The sequence below is a fragment of the Triticum urartu genome, chromosome 4 (assembly GCF_003073215.2).
Source record: "Triticum urartu cultivar G1812 chromosome 4, Tu2.1, whole genome shotgun sequence".
Taxonomy (NCBI): Eukaryota; Viridiplantae; Streptophyta; class Magnoliopsida; order Poales; family Poaceae; genus Triticum; species Triticum urartu.
This window is the reverse complement of record NC_053025.1, coordinates 335,243,101-335,267,741: the sequence shown is the minus strand read 5'-3', so window position 1 is coordinate 335,267,741 and position 24,641 is coordinate 335,243,101.

Genomic DNA, 24,641 nt, shown 5'->3' with positions numbered 1-24,641 from the left:
CATATTGCAAAACAAGGATTTAATAGGGGACACATCAATCACTTTTAGATCTTCATCTCTATTCTCATAAAAACTTTCCGGCTTGGCGGCCATCTTATTAACTAAGGTGGCCTGCTTATCCGAAATTTCAGCTATTAATTTTTTAAAATGAGAAATATGAGATTTCAAACCATAAAATTCGTTAGACATGTCATCAAGTTCTTTATTCACGTACTCCATAAAGCCTTTTTGTTCCTTGAGCTCGTTTCTAAAGAAATTATTATGCTCAAATTGTAAAGTCATAAAGCTTCTGACATTGCTTTCAATCTCTTCCTACCTTTTAAGGTGAAGATCACCAAATCTAGGCAGGGCCATAAGGGAAACAAGCAACAAGAGGGAAGCAAAAAAGAGGCGAACGGAAAAGAGGGCGAATAAAACGGCACGGGTGAAGTGGGGGAGAGGAAAACGAGAGGCAAATGGAAAATAATGTAATGCGAGGGATAAGAGTTGTGATGGTACTTGGTATGTCTTGACTTGGCGTAGATCTCCCTGGCAACGGCGCCAGAAATCCTTCTTGCTACCTCTTGAGCATGCGTTGGTTTTCCCTTGAAGAGGAAATGTGATGCAGCAAAGCAGCGTAAGTATTTCCCTTAGTTTTTGAGAACCAAGGTATCAATCCAGTAGGAGACCACGCACGAGTCACCTCGTACCTACACAAACAAATAAGAACCTCGCAACCAACGCGATAAAGGGGTTGCCAATCCCTTCATGGCCACTTGCAAGAGTGAGATCTGATAGAGACAATAATAATAAGAAAAATATTTTTGGTATTTTATGATAAAAATTGAATTTAAATATTGCAAAATAAAATATATTGGAAACTTGTATGATGGAAAATAGACTCGGGGGCCATAGGTTTCACTAGTGGCTTCTCTCAAGATAGCATAAGTATTACGGTGGGTAAACAAATTACTGTCGAGCAATTGATAGAATTGAGCATAGTTATGAGAATATCTAGGTATGATAATGTATATAGGCATCACATTCGTGACAAGTAGACCGACTCCTGCCTGCATCTACTACTATTACTCCACACATCGACCGCTATCCAGCATGCATCTAGAGTATTAAGTTCATAAGAACGGAGTAACGCTTTAAGCAAGATGACATGATGTAGAGGGATAAACTCATGCAATATGATATAAACCCCATCTCTTTATCCTCGATGGCAACAAAACAATACGTGTCATTTCCCCTACTGTCACTGGGATCGAGCACCGCAAGATTGAACCCAAGGCTAAGCAGTTCTCCCATTGCAAGAAAGATCAATCTAGTAGGCCAAACCAAACTGATAATTCGAAGAGGCTTGCAAAGATAAGCAATCATACATAAAAGAATTCAGAGAAGATTCAAATATTGTTCATAGATAATCTTGATCATAAACCCACAATTCATAAGATCTCAACAAACACACCGCAAAAAGAGTTACATCGAATAGATCTCCAAGAGAATCGAGGAGAACTTTGTATGGAGATCCAAAGAGAGAGAAGAATCCATCTAGCTAATAACTATGGGCCCGAAGGTCTGAAGTAAACTACTTACACATCATCGGAGAGGCTATGGTGTTGATGTAGAAGCCCTCCATGATCAATGCCCCCTCCGACGGAGCGCCGGAAAAGGCCCCAAGATGGGATTTGATGGGTACAGAAGGTTGCGGTGGTGGAATTAGGTTTTCGTGGTGCCCTCTGATGTTTTCAGGGTACGTAGGTATATATAGGAGGAAGAGGTAGGTCGGTGGAGCCACGAGGGGCCGACGAGGGTGGAGCGCGCCCAGGGGGGTAGGCGCGCCCGCTGCCTCGTGGCTTCCTCGTTGGTTGCTTGATGTCCACTCCAAGTCCTCTGGATCACGTTTGTTCCAAAAATCAGGTTCCCGAAGGTTTCACTCTGTTTGGACTCCGTTTGATATTCTTTTTCTGTGAAACACTGAAATAGGCAAAAACAGCAATTTGGGCTGGGCCTCCGGTTAATAGGTTAGTCCTAAAAATAATATAAAAGTGTATAAATAAGCCCATTAAACATCCAAAACAGAATATATAATAGCATGGAACAATCAAAAATTATAGATATGTTGGAGACGTATCATGCGTCCTCAAGTTATCTCGTACGATGAGATGGAATCTCTGGCGGCGGTCGCCAAGTCCTGAAGTGTCGGCGCACTGTACATTCTATGAATGAAAGAAAACCCTCGAAACAGCTCGAATAAAAATGAATTCACGGCGATTTCCGCCAGGTGATTAAAGAGGCAGATGAACTGGGATAAGAGATGAGATAATATCTCGTTAAATTAGTTACCTTGTCGTCCATGAGAAAGAACCCTCAGTACGACAGATTCCCCAACCGAGCAGAGCTTGGTGGACCGCGAGCAGCGTCAAGAAAGTCGATGGTAATAGGCGGCAGCAAGCAGAAGTGGCAAAAATGCGGTGGGCTTTGCCAGTAGCCTGGCGGCGGCGACAGGCGTCGATCTAAGTGTTTACCACCGCGATAGGCGGTGCCATGGCATAGACGTGGTGGAGCTTGTGCAGGTGTGAATGGGGAACATACCAGAGGGGACGTGGGGGTGGCGGGCGGGGTGAGGGTTTTTGTGATGTGGGGTTGGTGAGGGTTTTATTTTTATTTTTTGAATTGGGTGGTGAAGGTTTTCTGTCCCACAAAGAATTTTGGGGGCGACGGTTTGCTAGAGCGAACCGTGTGTGATTGACGTAGCACGCAAAATGAAAGTCATTGCACACGGTTTCAATTTTGGGAACCGTGTGTGATTGACGTACTACCTCCGTCCTGGTTTATTGGTCCCCCTTTGTAATTTTTACCAAAATTTGGTGAAATATTTTACATACTCAGACATAGATAATAAGCGTACACGTACATAAGCATAGTTCAACCATAAGTACATAGTTCAACCGCCATTAAGCATACTCAAGCGTACATAGTTCGATCCATCCCACATCTCATCTCACATGCAGCCGACATGATCCTGAAGCTTCTCCAGGTACTCGGTGTATGCACCGTGCGCCACCCTGCAAGAATACTTCTGCTTGAAGGAGCCAACGACCCGTCCTCTTGCATGCGCTAGAACACTTAGATACGCGTCATGAATCGTGTGGTTGCAAAATGGGCATCCATAGCCGTCGTTCCAGGTCCTAATATGCATGTTATGCATTCCCGCATAAAGCTCCCTCAGGATTCGCCTCTTGTACCTCCTCCGGGCATCTTCATCCTCGCTGTCCACATTGTCAGACAGCACCTGTACAAATAGTAATACAAATTTGGCATCAAATCACTGATTACATGCCGTGAAGTAGGATTAGGAATTTATCGCTATTTATTTATACATATCCAGAGATTATGGTTTGATTTTTAAGCACAGTCGTCTATGTATAGACCAATCTTGAAGAAAATAATGGCACAAACATAGGTAGGTCATTCAAAATCAATTGTCAAGTCCTGGCTAGGAATTATTAGCACGGACACTAACCCTAGTCAGATTACTAGCAGAAATCATTTGCATAGATGAAACAACTAATCACTTATCACATGTACCATTCAAACAATCAATATATTACACGGATCTAATGAAACTTACTCAGATTTCATGGATTGGGAGAACATAACCACAGGATTTCTATTCCAAAAAGGGGGAGGCAAGAGTAACCAGAGAAACCCTATGATATATTTGACACATAAATGGGTATAGATGACTAACCAGCTGTCCGTCGTCGTCGGAGTCGTCGCCGGAGTGGCCGTCGGAGTCGTCGCCGGAGTGGTCATCGGAGTCAGTGTGGAACTCCGCCTCCGGCTGTGGAAGCTCGACGCCGTCGACGATGTCAGGGTGCAGCGATAACTCACCGGCGGTGACGACAACCTCTGTCTCAATCTCCACTCCATGCTCCGGTGCTTTAGCAGCCCTAGCGTCGCCACTCCCTGCGATGGGGCGCTTCGGCGACATCCTCATACACTGACGGCTTTGAGGACTGAGAGCGGCGTCGAGGATGCCAGTGGAGAGAGAGGATTGTGTGTGCATAGCGAGGATGGGGGGTGCGGCCGCTCGGGCGCACCATTAATATGGAGTAGTGGGAGTTTTGGGAGAGAGGCGGGCGGCGGTCGAACCGATGGCCCGCCTCCCGGTGAGCCTGCGCACCGGACTGCTAGCATGCCTACCAAAGTTTCACACAACTACTCGCATGCCTCCTGATGACACTGCGCAGCGAGCACACCTTCGTCAATTCACACACCTGCATGCACGCCTCCCCGTCTGCCTGGGCGGCGGACTTCTCGGATCTGTCCCGTCAACTCACGCCTGCTCGCACGCCACACGGGTCGCGCAGCGGCACGTATATTGTTTTTCTATTTGGATGATTAATGCTGCCGCTTTATTGCTTAACCGAAGCATGACACGTATCCATTGTTGGTCTAATGCTCACGGTTCGAATAAATAATCCGTTTGGGATAATGGTTCCCAATTATTAATAATCTCCCGTCTATAATTAGATAAAGATTACATCAAAACTGGTCTCAAATTTGACAAATAAGTACAATGCCACTTTGTATTGGTGTCCATATGACAACACGGTAAGTTTCATGAACTTCAAATAAGTTTTGGATGTACTAGAATTTAAAAATCAAGATTCTCAATGTTTGAAATTTGTTGCACGGGGAGTAAACATGCACCCAGTGAGACACATGTGTTTTTGCAATCCATTTAGGTGCACTGTCACATGTGCATGTAGCTCAAATTTTATTTTTGCACATTATACCCATAGAAAATCAATCAATCAATGTACTAAAACGTCTTAATGATCTCTGTGATTTTTCTAAAATTAAAACGTCCCTCCTTTGGTAACATGTATGTTCATCGTGGGATAATTAATTTAACATGCATCGTAGTTGCGGTGGATTCGCGGTGTGTGTGGGTGTGTGCGTCTGAGGGTGGCGGGTGGCTCGCAGTACACTACGAGTTGTGAGCCACCGTGTGGGTTGGCTGTTTTGTCGGGACCCCGATCCTAAGTCACACCGATCTAGCATGTAACACATCACATCACTTTGCGGCCTCACACACGGTATTCCCACGGGTGCCACCTTACCTGGCCCGGGACCGTTTGCGCCTTTTGACTCACGTATATGATAGTGTCGCTAGCATCCATATGATAGAGAACCCGAGCCGACATGACTAGTCATAAACCCAAAGTGGCACTAACTTACAGGGACATGCATACATGACCCAGCATCGAACGTGTCGGTCATCAACGAGTGAATCTGGGCTGTAGCAACTGGGCTAACATGACTCCGGGAACCCGGGCTATAGCAGACTAGCAGGACTTCGGTAGGCACTGCGTGGCATTTCCCCAAAGGGACAAACACATGAACGAAGAAGGACACATGCCGGCCAGTCTAAGTGTTCCGAAGCAGTAGCAACTGGGCTAACAGGACTCCGGTAATCCGGGCTGTAGCAGACTACCATGGTTCAGTGGAAGCACTAGACTACATTTCCCCATAAGAGAGGCTACTAAGGAGAGACAACTAGGTTGTCGGATCCCACACATAGCAATACACGTCACACGTACGCATAACATGCAAGTATGTGTTGTACAACAGGGCATCACAACATAACTCACACTCATATAGATAAAGGCCCAGAAGAGCCACATAGCATTTAATACAAACAGGGGTCTCATGACCCATCATTCAGAGCATACAAGCAACGGAAGCATTACATGTCTGAGTACAAACATTTACAAATGAAAAAGGCTGAGAAGCCTGACTATCTACAAGTCCCTCCCAAGGGTACAAGATCGTAGCTGAGGTGACAAGCTACTCGTCGAAGTCCAAGCGGAACTACTAGTGAGACAGATGTCTCATCTACAAAACATAAATAAAGCAAACGTGAGTACAAAGGTACTCAGCAAGACTTACATCAGATCCTATCGTACATGCATTAGTATCAAGAAGGCAATGTGGGGTTTGGCTGCAGCAAGGCAGGTTTGACTCAGTGGCTATCCTGTTCTACGACTACAAGTAACTTCTTTGAGGTGAGAAAGCGCACACGAGTCCACTAATCACCACATCAATACACTACTATGGATTCATTCCCGTCTCCCTACGAGAAGGCCATCCATAGCACTCACACTTGTCTTGAGCATTTTAGAGTATCCACTTCAAGTTGTCTATGTACCACGTAAGCATCCAAGAAGTCCATAACCGCGGACACGGCTATTCGAATAGATCATGTTAACCTTGCAGGGGTGTACTTCTTCACACACGCTCTCGCCACTTACCGCCATGTACACGTCATGTATCTCAGCAACCTTCAAGCGGAAGCCTGGCGAGGGTGTCGGCCACGACCTGACTAACCACGCAAGACTCTAGTCCAGGTTTATCGCTTATTCGGGTTCCATCCGCAAGGAGATCCGGCCGGGGTTTCGCTCACAGCCCCAAACAATGTGTGCAGGGTTCCCAAGCCCACCTCGCCGGATGGATCTATGCTTGGTACACCGTGCCACCTGTGCCTAGTTTGTCCCAAGCCCACCCTGCCGGGTGCCACTCGGTTGAAAAATAGCACTACCTACAAACACTAGAAACTAGTTGCGACTCCTGGACAGAGATCAAGGCAGTTAATAAGTCAAGAGATCTTGGAGCGCCCAGAGCCCAATGTGTGGTAGTAGCTAGTCATTGGACAATTTACACAGAACTCAGTTCTTAAGGACGGTCCCAATGAGACAACCCACCATGTACTCCTACATGGCCTCCCACCGCTACCTTTACCAAAACGTGTTCACACACTTAACTCTCAGCATTAGAACATAGCATAACACCCCAATTCATTCCCAATGAATCAGACCTGACACAACTCTAGGCAATAGCAGGCATGGCATGGTAGGAACACAACATGGCTCAATCAACTCCTACACTTGCTAGTTGGTTTCAACTATTTACTGTGGCAATGACAGGTCATGCAGAGGAATGGGTTCAACTACCGCAACATAAAGTAGCAGTTGAATCGTTGTTGTCATAATGCAATAAAAGAGAGCAGGAGCGAGAGGGTGGGATTGTATTGGAATGAACAAAGGGGTTTTTGCTTGCCTGGTAGATCAACAGAGGGGCACTGCTTCACAGATAGGTACTCTGGAACACTCTCCGGACCAGGACCTATCAAGAAGGAACAATGTCAGCAATCAATACACAAGCATATGCAATAATATGATGCATGAACATGGCATGAATATGTGATGTTGTTTGAGCTAATGCAGCTAGCATTCATTTGGATGAAGTCCATTTGAACCCATAATTCAAATGCAACTCCAAGTTAAGTCTTTATAAATGCCATTTATGTGTTTTCACTTATACAGTTGGTATACGTTGGTTTGTCAAGCATGAAACTAGTACAGATGGATAGATTGCATTTTTCCGATAATTTTTCATATACAACTTATTTCAATGTGAGCTATGGTTGAATTTATATGAATTTTAGAATTTTTGCTAATTTTCTGGAATTTCCAAAATAGAAATAATCCAGAAAATCATTTATTGCGTCAGCACTGCGTCATGCCTGTGTCAGCAGGTCAACAATGTTGACCAGGTCAAACCTGACGTGTGGGGTCCACACATCAGTGTTAGGGTTAACCAGGGGGGTTTAACTTATCCTAATTATAGGATTAGTGGCGCTGGGCCCACTGATCAGTGTGAGGGGTTAGGTTAGGTGGTGATTAGCACTAAGCTAATCACCTGACAACGGGGCCCACCTGACGGACCGGTGAGGTCAAACGAGTCAAACCCTCCGGCGTTTAGCCGCCGGCGACGCCGAACGCAGCGGAGGGGCACGGGATTCGCCCCCCGGCGACCATTCGGGCTGCGGAGACCACCTACGCGAAGCCCAGGCTCTCGCGCATCCAGTGGGACACGCGGGAGACCGTGGGGTGGTCGGAGCTCGCCGGAGCAGAGCTCACAGCGGCGGCCGGAGCACGGCCAAGTGCGGGTGAGGTGCTGCGGTGCACGGGGAAGTGAGCAGAGAGGCTCTACGGCCTCCTGGCATCACCAGGAACACGGTGACACATGCGGTAGCGGGCTGCGGTGGCTTGAGTGACGGCAGCGACATGGACGGCGGCAAAAAGCTACGGTCGTGGTGGGGATCGGGGCTACGACGCGAGAACGGCGAAATGGAGAGAAGGAAACGGAGCAGATGTTCGCAGCGGATCCGGCGGAGGCGTCAGCGAGCTCGGGAGGCTCTGGAGACGACGGAGCTGCGACGACGATCTCGGGCGGCCGGCGATGAATAAGACGGCGGTGATGACGATACGGTGCGTCCCCAATTTCCTGGCTCGTCGAGACGTAGAAGAGGTCGTGGCGGAGCTCTCGGGCGCGGAGAGAGGTCGAGGGGGAGGCGGTGGTTGCGGCAACAACGAGCGGCGGCGACGGCAGCGCTCGGCTGTTCGCGGGAGAGAGCGAGGGAGATGGAGAGAGAGCGAATGAGAGGGAGGGCTCGATCCAGAGGGAAGTGGCGACGTCAGCCAGCTTGTCGCGCTGGCAGAGGAGGGCAGGCAGGCAACTCGCGTGGCTCGCGGAGCGCGCTCACGCGCCTGGCAGGCGCCTCGCCTACTGGCGCGAGGTGGGGGACAATGCGGTGGCCAGTTGGGCTGGGCCAGAGTGGTAGCAGGCCAGGTAAGTCGGCCCAGGTAAAGTCCAGGTAAGGGCTTTTCCCTTTTTTGATTTCTTTTCTATTTCTGACATTTGTTTGATTTAGTTTTAGGCACTAAATCATTTTATTTTCTTCTGGAAATTATTGTAGGAACTAATTGGATTATTCCAAAGCCCCACAGTAAAAATCAGAATTATTGGACATATATAATATATATAACATATATATATATATCCTATGCATATATTTACTGGATTAATTCAAATGGCCAAAAATAAATACTTCTGAGCTCCCAAAAATATTGGTTGGAATTCTACCTCTATCCAATATTTTTTAGAGAAAAAGAGAAACATTTTCTTGGGCCAAATTGAAGCAATTTTTATCTTTATCATTTTCAAAAAGATTTCTGAGGCTTTCACATGTCCCCAATTCAAATTGATTTGGATTTTAAACATGATGCACACATGAAGGGATAGCCTAGGTCATACCAAAACTAGGGATGCGAAAACTCGCCCCCACTTGAAAGAATCTCGTCCCGAGATTCAGGAGTTGGCGGAAAGAAAGTGGGGTACTCCAATCGAAGACGATCTTCTCGCTCCCAAGTAACTTCTCTCCCAGAATGATGAGACCACTGAACCTTGAGAAACTTGATGTTATGACGTCGAGTGACACGCTCTGGTTGATCAAGAATGCGAACAGGGTACTCTCGATATGTGAGGTTATCTTGGAGATCAAGCGTTTTGTGGTCCACTCCACGGATGGGATCCGAGAAGCAACACCTGAGTTGAGAGACGTGGAAGACATCATGAACTCGATAAAGATGTGGGGGTAGTTCCAACTGGTAGGCAACCTCTCCTCGTTTAGCGAGAATGCGAAAAGGACCAATGTAACGAGGATCCAACTTGCCCTTGATACCGAAACGATGAGTACCCTTCAAAGGAGTAACCCGAAGGTAAGCCTTGTCGCCAACTTCATAAGCCACTTCCTTATGACGATGATCATACTGGCTCTTTTGACGAGATTGGGCTGTTTTCAAATTCTCACGAATAATGCGAACTTGCTCTTCTGCTTCCTAAATCTTATCTGGTCCAAAGAAGTGCCTTCCCCCGGTTTCTGACCAGTACAAAGGTGTTCGGCATCTTCATCCATAGAGAATCTCAAAAGGAGCTTTCTTGAGACTGGATTGGTAGCTATTGTTATAAGCAAACTCGGCGAAAGGAAGGCACTTCTCCCAATCTATACCGAATGATATAACGCATGCTCTAAGCACGTCTTCGAGAATTTGGTTGACCCGTTCCACCTGACCACTTGAATGAGGGTGGAAAGTGGTACTGAAAGAAAGATGGGTTCCCATGGCAGTCTGGAAACTCTCCCAGAAATGAGAAGTGAAAAGACTACTGTCGGTGTCAAAACCGGCAGATCTCGGGTAGGGGGTCCCGAACTGTGCGTCTAGGCCAGATGGTAACAGGAGGCAAGGGACACGAAGTTTTACCCAGGTTCGGGCCCTCTTGATGGAGGTAAAACCCTACGTCCTACTTGATTAATATTGATGATATGGGTAGTACAAGAGTAGATCTACCACGAGATCGGAGAGGCTAAACCCTAGAAGCTAGCCTATGGTATGATTGTTGTTGTGTATTTTGTCCTACGAACTAAAACCCTCCGGTTTATATAGACACCAGAGAGGGTTAGGGTTACACAAAGTCGGTTACAATGGTAGGAGATCTACATATCCATATTGCCAAGCTTGCCTTCCATGCCAAGGAAAGTCCCTTCCGGACACGGGACAAAGTCTTCAATCTTGTATCTTCATAGTCCAGGAGTCTGGCTGAAGGTATAGTTCGGCTATCCGAACACCCCCTAATCCAGGACTCCCTCAGTAGCCCCTGAACCAGGCTTCAATGATGACGAGTCCGGCGCGTAGATTGTCTTCGGCATTGCAAGGCGGGTTCCTCCTCCAAGTACTTCATAGAAGATTTTGAACACAAAGATAGTGTCCGGCTCTGCAAAATAAGTTCCCACATATTGCCATAGAGAGAATAATATTTACACAAATCTAATCTGCTGGTATTCCGTAGTGTGACACACCACGGCCAAGCCTTTATCCGAGTCGTTTCATTATCCCACCTCAGCACGTCATGCGAGGCAGTTTCCTTGGAACATCTTGTTAAAGCAGAGATCGTGTCCCCTTATTCCGGGATTCTCATCAATACGGGCATGGGTAACCCAACCGCTTCTAGGACTCCTAGATTATAGGCAAGTCCAAACGGACACGGAGAGGACGCTTGATATTCACCCTCTTTATAAAGGGACAAGGCTTTTATTTTTCCCTCCCGTGCTCAATTGAATCCCTCCCCCACCTCAAGCATAAACGCCCAAAGTTCAGGTCAGGTGCTCCGAACCTTCAGTCATGTCCGGATCTAGCCTTCAAGGCCGATGGGTGCCTTCCTCCGTCATGGAAGAAGACATCAAAAAGTTGAGGGAGGCCAGATATCTGACCGCCGAGATTTTGCATCGGCTGCCTCCCCGGGGGCAGGCCGTCCCCTCCCCTGAACCCAATGAGAGCGTCGTGTTCGTCTCCCACTTCCTCCGAGGTCTAGGCCTTGCTCTGGATCCTTTCGTCAGGGGCTTGATGTTTTATTACGGGCTAGATTTCCATGATCTAGCTCCGGACTCCTTTCTTCATATCACGACATTTATTGTCATGTGCGAGGCCTTCCTCCGGGTTACCCCTCACTTTGGCCTATGGCTCAAGACCTTTGAAGTAAAGCCGAAGATGATCGAGGGGCAACATGCGGCGTGCGGAGGTGCCTCAATACGCAAGATGACAGGAGCTTCATGGCCCAAAGGTTCCATTCCAGAGGTGTCTGAATTGTGGCAACATGAGTGGTTCTACATCATGGCTCCTAGAAGTGCCAAGTGGGAGGCCGCCCCTGTTTTCCGCTCGGGCACTCCACCACAACTGATGTCAGGGATTAGCAGAGGACTGAGCTAGGGTCCAGCCAAGGACGTGCCTATACTGCAAAGCCGCATTCGAGATCTCTTTAATGGAGATTTCAGTTTGGTTGCGGTAATACAAGTTATGCTGGTCCGTCAAGTCCAGCCTTGCAAACGCCGGCCCCTTCGCTTGTGGGAGTTCAATCCCGAGGGACCGCGTGTCATTCAAAATTTCGTCGTCCTGACGCACGAGGAGATGTACAAGTCATTCTTCGGACCTCAAGTAGAGTGTCCGGAAATCACCGAGGACGTGGGCCTAAGCAGTAACCGCGCCGCCGAACAGGTAAGGAATCTTCCAGCCAAACATACTATCTCTCATTTGTTACGAAGTTATCTCTTAGAGTTCGCTTTTTGACCAGGACTGGCTAATAAAGGCGAAGTTGATTCGGTGTTCGGCCCCCCTCCCTGAGGGTTTGGAAAATCCGGTACTGGAAAAGATGCTCCAGGTCAGACCCTGCCCGGAGCCCTTGAAGGAAGATACCGGGGAGGATAAGACGGGGGACGCGGGCCCCCAACGCTGCCCATTCTAACCGAGGGAGCGAGCGTCTCCATGAAGGAAGACGACCGGAGGAGGAAAATGACTGTGCCCAGGGATTCGGAAGCCGAAGCTTCCAAACGAGAGAAGAAGTCTCCCACAGAGGGTCCTACCTTGGGGGGTGCTTTTGCCGCACAAAGTCCGCGGGGGGATCAATTCTCCAGCGAGTCGTAAGTGACCCGAAATACTGTAATAGCACAGGTATGCCATCTTTTCTTCTGAGGAAATAACCACCGCATATATCTTTTGCAGTTCGGGCCTTAGCCCCTCTCAAATGAGCTCGTCTTCGGGGGATCTTCTTCCAGAGATGATGGAGAGCGAAACGCCTCCTCCGGACTCCTCCGCTCCGGAAGCGGGCGACCCCGAAGTGTCGTCACGGAGGGCCTCTCCGAATACGGTGAGGCCAGAAGATAATCCCATTGACCCCCGAAGCTCCCAGTGTCCGGATCCCGAAGAGAGCAGACAAAAGAGTCCGACACCGTCTAGTGTGTGATCGGATGTTCTGAGGGAGTTGGTGGGGCGAGCGGCCATCTCAGACGAACACCGTATTATGATGAATACGGTGGTGGAGAGAATCGCGTCCGCCAAAAGCAGATTGCATGAAGCTTTTATGAGTCTACTGACAGGCTTTGAGGTACGTAAAATAATGTATGATAGTCCTGCACATGCTAGGTGTGCCCTGTGTAGGTAGTAGCCCCTGAGACTCTGGTTGTCGTCGGAAATGACAACGAACAGAGGATCATATTCCCAGGTAATAACCATACTGCCTCTATGTGCAGGTGATGGAAGCTCCGGTGGCTAGCCGGACTAGCGAGTTTGCCCATTTAGAACGGCAGTTGGATGCAGCAGACGCCGACATCAATCTTGTTAACAAAAGGCTTGACGAGGCACAGGGTAAGTGTCATTATCTAGTAAACGCCACATAGGAAGAGCAGCATGATGCCAGTATCTTTAATATGTTGTGACTGCAGATGGAGCTGCCATTGTTGAAGCCTTGCGGGCAAAACTTGCCCGAGCCAAGGAACAAGCGAGGTTGGGTAATGCGGCTGCTTTGAAGGCGGCCGAAGAGTTGCAAGCCGAGAAGGCCACGCATGGCGAGAGCCGAGACAAGATGGCCATAGAATTAAAATCTGCCGCCGACCGTTGCCGTGTTCTTGAAAAGGAAAACCAAGCGAAGGCATCGGACCTTCAGAAGGTTGCTGCGATGAGAAAAGACCTCCGCTCTGCTATGAGGGCAAAGAAGGAGGAGCTGCAGGAAGCCGGGGATATTGTAGCTGGGAAATCCTTTATGGTGCGGAGAAAGTTTGGAGATCCACGGTATGCCCCTCTGGATCAGCTGTGGAGTTCGGAGGATGTGTATATGGATTTGGCGACGAGCGCTGCCGATGCAGCCAAGTACTTCTAGGGTCAGATGGACCGTGAAGTAGACCAGCTATTTTGGAGATAATTCCATTCTCCCGAGCGTCCACTTTCATTGACTGACCAATTAGCCGAATGGGCCGAACTAAATAGGTTGTCCGGACTCTCCATGAGGTCTGTTGTGGATCAGCTATGGCCGAAAAGGTCAAAACCGAACAGCTATTTCAGCTTGGTGCAGCAGTTCCTTGATGTGGTGCCGCGCATTAATGCGATGAAGAGGTCGGCGTGCATAGAGGGCGCACGGATGGCCTTTGCCCGTGTTAAAGCATACTGGGCGGAGATGGATGCTACCACTGTTGCAGTGCGGGATTCGGCCATAGGTCGAAGGGCTGCTGAGCACTACTTTGAAGAAGTTCTTGAGGGTGCTCGTTTGATAGAGACCAAGTGCTCAAAAAATATTATGTTTGAGTGATATGTAATCTCATTGTAAGCGAAATGCTTTTATAAATTTTTATAAGGCTATTTTTATACTTTTGCCGGAAAGTAATATGATGCCTCCTGGGCGGCCGTTTATGTATACATGTGTATAACCTGAAAGATTGCAGTCGTCGGCTTCAACCCCCACGCATATAATGCAGAGGTGCTCGCAAAAACACGCGTTCACACTTAACCCAATGTCTTGGTCCTATTAAGGAGGTGATAGCGGAGCGAGCGAGGCAACCGGACTATAATGCTTTAACACTTTCACTTAGCCATAGGAGTTTGACAGTGGGGCTACTAGATAGCCCCTGGTGGCTCCGCACTCTCCCGATCCCGGGGTGCGTACATGCCTGGCCGGAAAACGGCCCTTCGTTAAGGCAGAGGAATTCTAACATTCCCACAGGTCATCGAGTGGTTGACCAGTCTCACGCTATATCATGACAGTCAGTTTTCGGCTTTCTCTACTGAGGTGCTCGTCCGGATGAACCAGGGCACAATCGCAGTAGTTCTCCTGGTGCTACCTTAGCCAGTAAAGCGGAACGTAAGGCACCAAAACATAGGAGCCAGGAAAACCCAACATTTGACCAAAGACAATGATTCGGAGCTGATGCATATAGGGCCAAACTCGCGACGCCGAACACTCCCTAAGGTATTCGGTCTTTGTGGTATAAACCGGGCCTAAATAATGGCCTTTGTAAGAAGCCCCTTGTGTCCAGGTACGTGCATTGTTCTGGCGTGGCCACATGCCAAGACGTCAGCATCCTTCTCAATGGTGGATATGTATCAACAAGAGACAGTAAAAAAGGTTTACGCAGGGTCTTAATCTAAAAAGAATCCTTGGAGCGGGTCCCTGCTGCACGTCTGCACCTGTGTCTCCGTTGTGCCGTATCCTGGACGGGTGTGGCACGATGATCGTCTGTAAAAGAGAGGAAGTTAAGTGAAAAAGTTGTCGTGCAAAAAGATAGTTTTTTAAAGAAACCATGTATAATTCAAGATTATAAGAAATTGCCACTTGTCTGCGCGCGTTGAGCCCCTTGTATTGAAAAATAGGGGTGTGACCATTTATTCGGTATAAGTAGCAGTGCCGGACTCAATTAGTTGTGTCTGAGGTCTTGACGACCTATTGGATGCTTTCGCTGGTCCGCGCGCCTTTAGTGTGCGGCTGCCAATGCCGCCGCACTCTCTTCGGCGCGCAGAGATCGCTTGATATTTCCTTTCACTAAAATGATGCCACGTGGACCGGGCATCTTGAGTGTGAGGGAGGCGTAGTGTGGTATTGCATTAAAGCGAGCAAAAGCTTCGCGTCCGAGCAGTGCTTGATAGCCACTTTGGAACGGAGCGATGTGGAAGGTTAAATGCTCGCGACGGAAGTTATTGGGGGGAGCCGAATATAACTTGTAATAGGAGGGAGCCCGTCCAATGAGCCCCTGGGCCTGGCGTTATTCCTTTGAAGGTAGTATTGCTATGGAGAATTTTTGTTGGGTCTAACCCCATCCCACGGATTGTATCCTGATATATTAGGTTTAGACTGCTGCCACCGTCCATAAAGACTCGTGTGAAGTGATGTCCGCCAATTATTGGGTCTAATACGAGGGCGGCCCATCCTGCGTGTCGGATACTTGCTGAGTAATCGCGATGGTCGAAAGTGATCGGTTGAGACGACCAGTGGCAGGACTTCTTGGTGACAGGCACTTGGGTATATTTTCCTGGGAGTGCCGTGTTGTTTTTTCCCTTGATCACGTGTAACACGTTTACTGTTTTGACTTCTGGTGGAAATTTCTTTTGTTCCCCAGTGTCTTGCTTGGGAGGCTCGTCCTCGTCTTCACTTGGTGTATCCTCCCCCTTGTGTACGGTGTTGAGCTTGCCGGACTGCTTGAAGACCCAACATTCTCTGTGGGTATGATTAGCCGGTTTACCATGGGTACTATGGATCTAACATACTTGGTCCAGAATTTTGTTGAGGCTGGACAGTTCATCCCTGGTGCATTTAGAGGGCGGCTTTTGCTGACCTGGCCGAGAGCTTTTGAATCCGGCGTTTACTGCCGTGCCCTTCGTGCTGTCTTCTTTATTCCGGAGTTTGTTATTTCTATTGCATCATGATTTCCCGTTTCCATCTCTAACTTCAGATGTACTAGGGTCGCTGGTGCTGCATCTGGCTAGCTAGCTGTCCTCACCCGCGCAAAAGCGGGTCATGAGGTTTGTTAATGCGGCCATCGTTCTCGGCTTATTTTGGCCGAGGTGTCTGGCGAGCCATTCGTCACGGACGCTATGCTTAAAAGCTGCCAAGGCTTCGGCGTCCGGACAGTCGACAATCTGGTTCTTTTTAGTAAAAAACATGTTCCAAAGCTTTCGGGCTGACTCTCTGGGCTGTTGAGTTATATGACTCAAATCGTCCGCATCAGGGGGTCGGACATAAGTCCCTTGAAAATTTGCTCGAAAGGCATCTTCGAGCTCTTCCCAACTTCCAATGGAGCTTTCGGGGAGGCCTTTGAGCCAGTGACGAGCTGGCCCTTTGAGCTTGAGGGGTAAGTACTTGATGGCGTGGAGATCATCTCCTCGAGCCATATGGATATGAAGGATGTAGTCCTCAATCCAGACCCCAGGGTCTGTTGTTCCGCCGTATGTCTCTATCTTTACGGGTTTGAATCCCTCTGGAAATTCATGGTCCAGCACCTCATCGGTGAAACATAGGGGGTGTGCGGCACCCCTGTATCTGGGTATACCGCGTTGTTCGGATGTTTGTTGTGTTGCATTGTATGTTGGGGCGCGCTTGCGTGGTCCATAGATGGATCTTGTTGCGCCGTCCTTTGGGTGCGAGCCCTCGCATGGGTCGCGTGTTGTATTGTGAGTGGCGTTGTATGCCGCTCTGTGTTGATAGAGGGGTCGTCTATCCGACCAGGTGGCTGCTTTGATATTTGGTTGTGGGGGGTTTGAGGCCTCCTCATCGAATTCAGGTAGCAGCTTCCGCTTTGGGTAGCTCTTGGAGGGGCGATTGTCGCCGTACATCGCTGCTGTGTTGAGTATTTTACTCCATCTGATTTGGAGTGTGTCTTGCGCAGCCTTGAGCCTTTGCTTCTGCTTTGTCAGACTCCTCACGGTGGCAACAAGCCTTTTACGGGCATTCTGCTGCTCCGGGTGCCTGTCCGGCATTATGTCGTCCGGACCATTATCCTTAATAGAATTTGTTTGTTCGGTTTGATTATCCGGATTGTCATTGTCCGACAGCGGTTCGCCCTGCTCCAACGCTGGGTCTGTGTGATCGCTATTTCTATCGAGGCGGGATTTGGGGCGGCGCTTGTGTCGCCGCTTTGACTGCTTTTCGAGGGAACAAGCCTTCGGTGCGTCCTTCCGCTCTCTATCGTCATCTTTTGGTGCGTCCACCATGTATACGTCATATGATGAGGTGGCGTTCCAGGACCCAATAGGCGCTGGTTCTTCATCGTCTCCTTCATCGGCGTCCATACCGTCGATGTCTTCGAGTCGAAGTCGAGCATGTCGTTTAAATTGTCGACAGTGGCTACAAAGTGGGTGGTGGGTGTGCTTTGAATTTCTTCATCGTCCGTATCCCAATCTTGCTGACCGTAGTCCGGCCAGGGCTCTCCTGATAAAGAGAGAGACTTTAGTGATTTCATAATATCGCCGAAGGGCGAGTGCTGAAAGATGTCCGCGGCAGTAAACTCCATGATCGGCGCCCAATCGGATTCGATCGGCAGAGGCGCGAATGGTTCGGAGTCCGGAGAGGAGTCCGGCTCCTTGGAATCACGAGTCCCGCGGAGTGCGGGGCCGGTGTTCGGCTCGATCACTGTTGGGATTGCAGCCCCGAGGCGGCATCCAACCGCCCATCCTCGATCGGCACAGTTGGCTCCGAATTAAGGGTCGAAGCTGATGCGGGTGCGGCCTCCAGGGCAATGTTCGGCGGCAGAGCTAGATCATGCTCGTCGAGACAGTGCGGCGCGCTCGGCAGTGGCTCGAATCCGTCGAAGATCAAGTCCCCGCGGATGTCAGCCGTGTAGTTTAAACTTCCAAATCTGACCTGACGGCCTGGGGCGTAGCTTTCGATCTGCTCCAGATGGCCAAGTGAATTGGCCCGCAGTGCGAAGCCGCCGAAGACGAAGATCTGTCCGGGGAGGAAGGTCTCACCCTGGACTGCATCGCTATTGATGATCGTAGGAGCCATCGAGTCTGACGGCGACGACACAGAGGAACTCTCAATGAAAGCACCAATGTCGGTGTCAAAACCGGCGGATCTTGAGTAGGGGGTCCCGAACTGTGCATCTAGGCCGGATGGTAACAGGAGGCAAGGGACACGAAGTTTTACCCAGGTTCGGGCCCTCTTGATGGAGGTAAAACCCTACGTCCTGCTTGATTAATATTGATGATATGGGTAGTACAAGAGTAGATCTACCACGAGATCGGAGAGGCTAAACCCTAGAAGCTAGCCTATGGTATGATTGTTGTTGTGTATGTTGTCCTATGGACTAAAACCCTCCAGTTTATATAGACACCGGAGAGGGTTAGGGTTACACAAAGTCGGTTACAATGGTAGGAGATCTACATATCCATATCGCCAAGCTTGCCTTCCACGCCAAGGAAAGTCCCTTCTGGACACGGGACGAAGTCTTCAATCTTGTATCTTCATAGTCCAGGAGTCCGACTGAAGGTATAGTCCGGCCATCCGAACACCCCGTAATCCAGGACTCCCTCAACTACCATGGTCTGAATTGATCTCTAGTGGGACACCATGAAGTGACACTTTTGAGAAATATATAAGTCAGCGAGCTGACTAGCAGTGATACTCTCCCGAACAGGTAGGAAGTGAGCCACCTTGGAGAGACGATCAATGACCATGAAGATACCCTTATTCCCTCTCTTGGTCCTGGGAAAGCCGGTGATGAAGTCCATACCAACTTTATCCCATTTCCACTCAGGAATAGCTAGAGGCTGAAGGGTGCCAGCAGGTCTCTGATGTTCTGCCTTAACGCGACAACAAACGTCACAGTTAGCAATGAACTCAACAATTTCTCTCTTCATCCTAGTCCACCAGAACCTCGGGTGTAAGTCTGGATACATCTTAGTACTACTGGTATGAATCATGAGAGGAGATTCATGAGCCTCCTTAAGGATTAGCTATCGCAGATGGTGATTCTTGGGAACCACCAAGCGATTCTCAAAGAAAACAACACCTCGATCATCCATGGAGAAACAATCAACAACCCCCTTATTAATGTTTCTCTTGATCCAGGAAATTCCCGTATCCTGCTTCTGAGCAGAGATGATCTGGTCCATAAGAGTAGGTTTCGCCACCAAGGTAGAAAGGAATCCGTGAGGAGAAATGTGAAGGTTAAGCTTACAGAATTCCTCATGGAGAAATGGTTAACCCTGTTGCAACATGAGATTGTTGCAATAGGACTTATGACTTGGTGCATCAGCCATGACTGATGAGGCCGAACCTCGAGGTGAGATCCGATCTGTTGTTGAGGCCCGACCTTTCACGACACTCCCCCTTCAGCGGTAGTAACCTCTCGCCTGCGCACGCGATGTACGTGAAGTAGAGGGATTGAACCTTACGGTCCATCACGAGAAAACCAATCTCAATGACGGTACTCACACGCAAAATAATTTCCTCACATAGAAATCGCAACACAGAGGTTTTCTAAAGCTTCCTCCAAAACTAAGGGATTTTTAGACAGCTTCCCCCAAAACTCGATACAGGTATTTACCCTAAAAAGACATTGTGTCTATTCATAAAAACATAACCTCCCCTTTAGATAATGCTTGGACTTAATTTTATAGCAGCAACGGACCCTCCTAACTTGACCCACAAGCTTACGAACACCAATTCCTAATCCTATTTCGTGACCCACAAGGTTACATGCTTTATTTTAGCATGCAATCTTTTACAACGTGTAATTAATAATTCTAAACAAAACTGGACCCTATTTTGGTGCGCCATTATCTCCTTGATTTGTTTTGGTGGACCCCATCCGGCTTCCATCAAACATTGAAGACTCCACACATTGCACGTCTTGGAAGTTGCCTGCAGATATTCCTTGCGTGGTAGGAATAGAAACATGAATTCTTCCTTAATCCTCGCTTTAACTCCTTCCTTTTTTCTTGCATGGTTGCATGCACGTCAAGTCTTAAAATATTTCCCATCTGGTCGTGAGCCTCTACTACTAGTACATAGTATTTATTTTCTAGGCCTATGTACGTAGTGTGTAATGCATCAGCATGTCTGCATGTAACATTAATTAGCTTCTCATCATCCTTAACTTTAAGCTTCATGGAACTTGCCATGCATGGATCTTTGGCCTCTAAACCACCAACTTGTGGCAACACTCCATGATCAATGCAAACACTAGCATTACTCTTGGCCATATCATCCTCTCCCCCTTGAAATGAAACCGTCCTCGGTTTCGAGTCAATTTCTTCAGCAATATTTTTATCTGTGGACTGAACTACGACCATAGAAATTTCAGTAGCTTTGACCATGTTCTTTTTTGAATATTCCTCTTATATTATCTTCTTCTGATGTTCTCTCCTCCAAACAATAAAACGATCCTCACCCATTGGCACGAGGTTATACTTCTTACCCCTCTTGACGGTATATCTATGTGTTTTGCAGTCATATGTGGCATCATCTTCTTTGTACCATGGCTCGCCCAATAACAAGTGACATGAAATCATCGATGCCGGAATCACATCGCACAAAACCTCGCAAACATATTTTTCCAACAAAAAAGGTACCTTGGTTTGCTGCATGACAGTGAGCTCTTCATGACCCCAGCAAAACAAATATGGTTGTGGATGTGGTGTCATTGGTAGGTTCAGCTTCCCGACCATCTCGACGCTTGCAGCGTTGATCAAACTCATGTGTTTGATTGTCATGGCACATGATCTCTCTTGTACCACAACACGTGTATGAAAAAGTCCATCCCATCGACTTTCTTCCTCCAATTGAAATCCATAGCTTAGCTTCCATGACAATCCAGTCATCTCCTCCGCAGTGTCGTGAACAACCTTGCTCTGATACCACCTAATGAGGCCGAACCTCGAGGTGAGATCCAATCTATTGTTGCGGCCCGACCTTTCACGACACTCCTCCTTCAGCAGTAGTAACCTCTCGCCCGCGCACGCGATCTACGTGAAGTAGAAGGATTGAACCTTACGATCCAGCAGTAGAAAACCAATCTTGAGGACGGTACTCATGCGCAAAACAATTTCCTCACACAGAAATCGCAACATAGAGGTTTTCTAAAGCTTCCTCCAAAACTTAGGGAGTTTTAGACAGCTTCCCCCAAAACTCGATACGGGTATTTGCCCTAAAAAGACATTGTGTCTATTCATAAAAATATAACCTCCCCTTTACATAATGCTTGGACTTAATTTTATAGCAGCAACGGACCCTCCTAACTTGACCCACAAGCTTACGAACACCAATTCCTAATCCTATTTCGTGACGCACAAGGTTACATGCTTTATTTTAGCATGCAATCTTTTACAACGTGTAATTAATAATTCTAAACAAAACCGGACCCTATTTTGGTGCGCCATTATTTCCTTGATTTGTTTTGGTGGACCCCATCCGGCTTACTTCAAACATTGAAGACTCCACATGTTGCACGTCTTTGAAGTTGCCTACAGATATTCCTTGCATGGTAGGTATAGAAACATGAATTCTTCCTTAATCCTGGCTTTAACTCCTTCCTTTTTTTTCTTCCATGATTGCATGCATGTCAAGTCCTAAAATATGTCCCATCTGGCTGTGAGCCTCTACTACTAGTACATAGTATTTATTTTCTAGGCCTATGTATGTAGTGTGTAATGCATCAACATGTCTGCATGTAACATTAATTAGCTTCTCATCATACTTACTTTTAAGCTTCATGGAACTTGCCATGCATGGATCTTTGGCCTCTAAACCACTGACTTGTGGAAAAACTCCATGATCAATAAAAACACTAGCATTGCTCTTGGCCATATCAATGACATTTGCTTTGCCTGGGGTGTAAGTAATCCCTAAATCGTAATCTGAGATCAACTCCAACCAACGTCTTTGCCTAAGGTTCAAGTCTGGTTGAGTGAAGATATACTTGAGACTCTGGTGATCGGTGTAGATCTCACAACGTTTACCAAGAAGGTAATGTCACCATGTCTTAAGTGCATAGATTACGGCTGCAAGCTCTAGATCATGTGTAGGGTAATTCTCATGTGGATGCAACTGTCGAGATGCATAGGCAATCACATGACGATCCTACATAAGAATGCAACCTAGTCCTTGTCATGAGGCATCACAATAGATAACAAAGTCCTTAGTGAAATCCGGTGGCACAAGTGTGGGAGAAGAAGTCAGGTGCCTTTTTAGTTCCTGAAACCTGTACTCACACTGTGGGGACCACTCAAACTTTTTATCTTTCTTGAGAAGTTCCGTGAGAGGTTTGGCCACTTTGGAGAAGTTTTCAACGAAGCAGCAACAATAACTGGTTAGACCAAGGAAACTCCTAACTTGTTTAACTGTTTCAGGTGGAGTCCAATCAAGAACGGCCTGAACTCTCTCAGGATTGACAGCAATGCCCTTACCAGAGATTACGTGGCCGAGATAGGTCACTTCTGGCAACCAAAATTTGCACTTGGAGAACTTGGCATAAAGGCGGTGCTCTCTGAGTTTTTCTAACACAAGCCTAAGATGTTCGGCATGCTCTTCCTCATTCTTTGAGTAAATAAGAATATCATCGAGGTAAACCACGACGAACTTATCTAAGTACTGCATGAAGATCGAGTTCATCAAGCGGGAGAATGTGGCTGGAGCATTGGTTAGACCAAAGGACATGACGGTGTACTCGTACTGGCCATAACGAGTGACAAAAGCCGTCTTAGGAATGTCCCCATTTCTGATCTTGATTTGGTGGTAGCCTAACCTCAAATCCATCTTGGAAAAGACTGAGGAACCAGGGAGCTGATCATACATGTCGTTGATCCTGGGGAGCGGATACTTGTTCTTTATCATGACCAAATTAATGGGACGATAATCTACAAGCATTCGGTCCGTACCATCCTTCTTCTTGACGAAGAGGACGGGGAAAGCCCAGGGAGAAGAACTAGGACGGATGAAACCCTTTTGTAAGGACTCATCAAGTTGTTTCTTAAGCTCGGCTAGCTCTAAGGGTGCCATCTTGTAAGGTCTCCTAGAAATTGGGGCGGTTCCTGGGATAAGATCTGTGACAAACTCTACACCTCTGTTAGGTGGAACGCCGGGCAGTTTGTAACATCCCAATTTTCCTAAATTAGGATGTTATTAGATCATTCATATGCATATCATATTTTTATTGCATTATTTGTCTTTCTGCAGTATTCGAATCATTATGCAACTAAAGGCAATTTATTGGAGTGGAGATAACATGACTTCTCCCCTGTTTTAAAATATTCATAATGTGCAGAATATTATTTCCAGTTCATCTGATGTGTTCTGGTATTTTTATTAATCTCAAAAATATTTTATTTGTGTGTTATTTTACTGTTTGTGTGTCCTTTTGCATCAAAATGAATTTCTAAAATTGCATTAGAGTGGAACTAGTGTTCCTGTAGTTTATAGCTATAGGGATATTTTTACTGTGTGTCTAGGTATATTTATTTAGATTTTATATTGTGTATGTTATTTTATTTATTTTGTTTTCTGCTGCTATGTTAAAAAAAATAGAAGGCAGCAGCCAGCCGCAGTGCGGCCCAGCAGCCAGCACGTAGCGCTGCACCGCGGCCCAACAGGCGCCTGCACAACCGCGGCCCAGTCTCCCGCGCCTCCAGCCACCGAAGCGGTACACTGCAGCGCCTGACCCGCACCCGACCCGCTGCCGCGTTCAGCCACTGACCGTGGACCCTGCGCGTCCTTCTCCCACCCCGACCAAGATGCCGCGCGCGCGCATGCCGAGGCCGACCCGGATTGATCCAGTGCCTGGTTCGACCCCGTGCACCACGGAGACGTCAAGCGCGAGGAGAAAGCCCTAGCGGAACCTACCGCAGCCTTTTCCCTGCCCCTCGCCACCTGCACGCGCCGCTACAACGGAACCGATCTCGTCGGAGCTCCGCAGTCCGCCGGAGTTTACCGCCGTTTCCCATCGCGGTAAGAGCACCCACAGCCACACCACTTGCTCTCTTCGTTTCCCCTCTCCATTGTGAGCTTGTCTGACACCGTTTCGTCACCGGAAGCGCAGCGGAGCGAGCCTCCCGAGCGAACCCGACGCCGCTGGAGCATCCCCTGTTCACGTCATCACCGTCGCCTGCAAAGCATGCCCCGTCATTGTTTGACCTCACAACTGCGTCCGCAACTCGAAGCCGCCTCCGCCCGTCAGCTCACCTTCGCCGGAGACTTGCTGGAGAGCCACTGCCGCCGACGCCCGAATCCACCGTCGTTTTTCCTCTGTTTCGGTGATCACACACGCGCACAACACCACCTGAGCCAACCGCGCGCTGCCACGTGGCAAACAACTACAGTACACACGAACAGTGCAGGAGTTTTCTGTTGTTTTTGTTTTTCTTTCCAGATTTGTTCTCTAACTTCTTTTAGCTATATCTTTTAGTCTACATATCCAATTTAGGTAATTCTTTTTC